The sequence below is a fragment of the Lethenteron reissneri genome, chromosome 31 (genome assembly GCF_015708825.2).
Source record: "Lethenteron reissneri isolate LAM-NWPU_2019-01 chromosome 31, ASM1570882v1, whole genome shotgun sequence".
In the NCBI taxonomy this organism is placed as follows: domain Eukaryota; kingdom Metazoa; phylum Chordata; class Hyperoartia; order Petromyzontiformes; family Petromyzontidae; genus Lethenteron; species Lethenteron reissneri.
In genome coordinates, this window is record NC_083809.1 from 244,707 (window position 1) to 249,750 (window position 5,044).

The window sequence follows — 5,044 nt, forward strand, 5'->3', positions numbered from 1 at the left end:
AAGGGGTGCAAGGCTGCTGTAAAAGTTAAGAAGCACTGAGTATGGATCCTTGCAGTCACGAATACTTCAAATCTAGACTGGATTTCTTTATTGAGGATCCACGTGCTCAGGCTGGGCCACTGCAACAGCTCCGAGCCTCCCGCGGTGCGTAGTCAGGGCCGTGTCCCCGAATCTTCTCGCTTGGCCCTAGACCACTGGCACCGCAAGTTGATGAAAACGGAAACTGACGCTACTGTCATTCAACTTGCATTGCCTTTGCGTCCTCGGCCCATATCACTGGTCAACAAAAAAAACCTTTTTTTTTCTGGCCTGGACTTTTGCAGCTGTTTTAGACTCATTTCAGGGTGCTGATTTCAAATCTGATCTATTTCAGATTTGCTCTATCACATCTCGTTTTTATGCTATCGGCATACCCCATTTTCATAGATTTTACCCGAAATTAACTCTGTCACTTATGATTGCAAGTTGTTGCGAGTCAGTGACTGCTTTAGTGTTAAAATGTGGTGGTGTATTTTTAGGATAGTGTTCATAATATCATTTTATGTAGATATCCACATTTATTTAATACTTTTCTTCTGCAGTTTTTATTGAAAATGCAATATTTGATATCTCAAAAACCTGATGTGATAGATGCCAGATTTGGAATCAGCACCCCAAAATTACCTTAAAACCGTTGGAATACCTTATGCCAGAAAAAGTGTGTTTCAAGTTTTTCAAGTTCATGTATTAGGTATAGCCCTGTGATCCATTCGGCTCTTGAATCGGGTGCAACCGCAACAAACAAAAAAACAAAAACATGAACAAGAAAACATCTTCAAGTGACTATGTGCAAACAGAAAATCCAAGAAAAGACAGCAAAATATTGCAGAAAAAGCACCGTACACCAACGCTGTGTGTTGACCAGTGTAATATTCGGCGTTGTGCTCCGGCCTAACGCTGGTGGTGAGACACGATCACGAAGAGGGCCGTCTCTGGCGTCGGCCACCGATCAGTGTCAGAGGCAATGCATCGATAAATTATTATTAATTATTATTAATTATTATATCAGAGCCACGTTTGTCTGCGCGTTCCTGCCACGAGCGCGTCGGGTTAATGCGAACGTGATGCGTTGCGTGCATGCAACGAAAGCCGCATCTTATTCGGCGTTTGGGACACCTTAACAACCCCCCCCCCCCCCCGTTTTCGTTGCAGAAAGGGTCGAACCCATTCGTTATCATTCTTTCGTACTATTGATACTGGCAAACAGAAAAGGTCGCGTAGATACGGAGCCGTTCTGCTCTCGATGGAGACGCGGGGCAGAGCTCGGCCTCGCGAGTGCAGGCGATGCGACGAGAGGCTTCTTCAAGAAGTGCCGATGGCGTTTGTTTCTGGTGTTGTTGCTGCTGCGGGAAACGGTGGTGCACGGGTTAGCGCGCTGCACCACGGACCCGGCGACACGCGTTCGACGATTCCCGCTCACGGCCACCAGTGACGATCTTAACCGGTCCTGGGGCCTCTCCGAGTTCGACTCAGCCTCAAATGAGCACCCCGGTGCGATAAACATCGCCACTGGGGAGACAAATGCGACCGGGCGTGGTGTTGGCCACCCACCTCCTCGTGTGCCGCGCCGGCCTTCATAGGTGCTCGCTAACAACACTTGAATCAACAGTCATAGGTGCACCTCGCTATACGAGGGATTCGAGGGGAAGTGGTGGGTGAAGCGATTTCGCAAACAGCACGATCCCAGCTACCTGAGCTCGATTTCCGATCGTAGTTTATCATCAGTGACCGTAGCGAATGAAATCTGAACCGATCTTAGGCCTTCCCTTAAATGTGTGCCTGCTGCGGTGTGTAACAACATCAGTACCGGGGAGACGTTGAAGGCCGGGTGTGGTGATGTCCACACCGCTGCCTCGTGCGCTGTTCCGGCCTTCATAGGTGCTCGCTAACAGCACTTGCCCCCCCCCCCTCCTCCAACATTCCATGTATACAATACGGGGAGGGATCTTTTATTTGTCTGTGCTTGTATGTGAGATGTGGTTTACATCTTTACAATACAATAAGCTATCATCTGCTTCACCAACGTAACGGCACTTGCCGAACCAGCCTATGTCGACTTTACGGGACCCTTTGTCTTTGCACGTGTATGTGTTGGGGAGTGCTAATTCGATAGCGCCACAATCTGTCATTCCTTGACAATATAAACCAGGAATAATGTTTCGAAATAATTGAAACCAGTCCAACAAATGTGTAAGCATACGTTTTATTTATGCACTCCAACCTAATGCATGAATTGCTTAGTGTGTGTGTATATGTGGTGCATCTACCCAGTCATCTCAGTCAGCCAACCCATGGCACCTGGGTCTTCGACACTTCACGTGGTCCCAAGGTGCACCTGGCCTGGCACAAGTGCCGTGGTGACGTCACCGTCACTTAGTGGCCAATGGTGGGGTGATTGGTATTGGTACGTGGGGAGCGGGAGTGTAGCGGTTTAGAGCGCTGCGGCTATGAACCCGGCGACCCGAGTTCGATTCCCGCTCAACGGCCAACACCCAGTGGACATTATCTGAACCGGTCCTGGGCCTCCCCTAGGTCGACTCAGCCTCAAATGAGTACCCGGTGCGGTGTGTAGACATCCCCACTGGGGAGACAAAGGCGGCCGAGCGTGGTGCTGAACACACGCCACCCCCATCGTGCGGTGTGTCAGCATTAATAGGTGATGTGGCCAGCATCACGCCCCCCCTCGCCCACCCACCCCGCCAAAGAATTTGATGACGTTACTCATTTTAGGTTGAGTCGACCTAGAGGAGGTAACCTGACCTGGCAATGGCGTGCAAGGGCACTGGAATTTAACACGCAGGCTGGCAGACACGTAAACACGCACAGATACACACACAAGAGATCCCCCGTATAGCCTTAACAGACTGTAGGGGCATGTGCTGTTAGTGAGCACCTATGAAGGCTGCCACGGCACACGAGGGGGTGGTGTCCAGCACCACGCCCGACCGCCTTTGTCTCCCCAGTGGCGATGTTTACACACCGCACCGGGGTACTCATTTGAGGCTGAGTCGACCTAGAGAGGCCCCAGGACCGGTTCAGATAATCGTCACCGGTGTTGGCCGTGAACGGGAATCGAACCCGGGTCACCGGGTTCACAACGCAGCGCGCTAAACCGCTACGCCACCGCTCCCTTGTAGAGTACCTGAACCGGTCATGGGCCTCCCCTAGGTCGGCTCAGTCTCAAATCAGTACCTGGTGTGTAAACATCACGACTGGGGAAAAAAGGCGGTCGGGCGTTGTGTTGGTCACACACACCCCCTCGTGTGCCGTTCCGGCCTTCATATATGCAGCTACTCGCAAACAGCACTTGCCCCAACAGTCTGTGCTCCACACTCGCACACGCGACGGCGCTGCGCACGTGATGTCCCTCGCACGCTCGAGGTTACCACCACCACCAACCACCACCACCAAACTGTTCATCGTATTATTGATTATTTATGGAGTGTGCCGGGCAGAGTTTGCGGCCCTGGTTTCTGTCACTCGGCACCCGCGATCCACGGCGCGCGCGTGCCCAACCACCGCCAGGGTGGAGCGGACACGAAAGGTACGGGCTCTGTGTGTGTGTTTGTGTGTGTGTGTTTGTTTGTGTGTTTGTGTGTGTGTGGTGTATGTGGGGAGCGGTAGTGTAGCGGTTAGCGCGCTGCGCTATGAACCTGGCGACCCGGGTTCGATTCTCGCTCACGGCCAACACCAGTGACGATTATCTGAACAGGTCCTGGGCCTCCCCTAGGTCGACTCAGCCTGAAATGAGCGCCTGGTGCGGTGTGTAAACATCGCCACTGGGGAGACAAAGGCGGTCGGGCGTGGTGCAGCACTTGCCCCTACAGTCTGTTAAGGCTATACGGGGGATCTTTGTATGTATTTGTGTGTGTGGCCACCCCCAAACACTTAGGTCCAATCTTGATTTGAAGTTTTCGTGACTGCAGGAACCCATATTCTTTGGTATTTTTGGTAAAGTCACGTAGTAAGAAAAATAAAATTAAACAAAAAATAATATATAACGACGTTTCGATCGCAACACCATCCAGCAGTGGAACTGCTGAACTTAGGTCGACGTGTGCAGTTCCAGCCTTCATAGGTGCACGCTAACAGCACTTGCCCCGAAAGTATGATTAGGCTATACGGGGAATCTTTGTCTTTGTTTGTCCACCCACCCCCTCGTGTGCTGTGCGGGCCAGTCTTCACAGGAGACTACTCGCTAACGGCACTTGCCCCAAAAGTACGTTTAGGCTATACGGGGGACCTTTGTCTTTGTTTCTATGTGGGGAGCGGCTGCACAGTGGTACGCGAGCTCAGTTCCGAACCCAGCCACCCCAGTTCGATTCCCGCTCACGGCCACGAACACCAGTCACGTTTACCTGAACCGGCTTCTCCTAGGTTGACTCAGCCTCAAATGAGTACCTGGTGCGGTGTGTAAGTAAACGTCGCCACCGGGAAGACAAAGGCGTCCGGGCGTGGTACTGACCACGGTACTAGCTCGTGCGCCGGTCCGACCTTAATAGGTGCTCGCTAACAGCACTCTCATCATCATCGCCTGTTTGTGCGTGAGCTACGATGAGACAATTCAGATCATGGACACTGTGACCGGGTACTCACAAAGCGGAATATTAATGCACACATACGTTTTATATATATTTACAATAAACGATCGTGGGAATTAACGCTTTGCAAATAGAATATTTAGTTTATATTTCACGTGTATTTTGTGCACTCCAGCCACTCGAGCTGTACGATTTAAAATGTCGATTTTAATTAAAATTTCTTCAGAACTGATTATTGTGTTTCGTGTGTTGCCCCCCCCCCCCCCGCAACTCCGATTAGCGAGGTTAGCTACGTACGGTGCGAAAGAAGTTCAACATACAAACTACCCATAGACTATCACTACCAATAGACTATCACTACCAATAGACTAACACTACCCATAGACTATCACTACCAATAGACTATCACTACCAATAGACTAACACTACCCATAGACTATCACTACCAATAGACTAACACTACC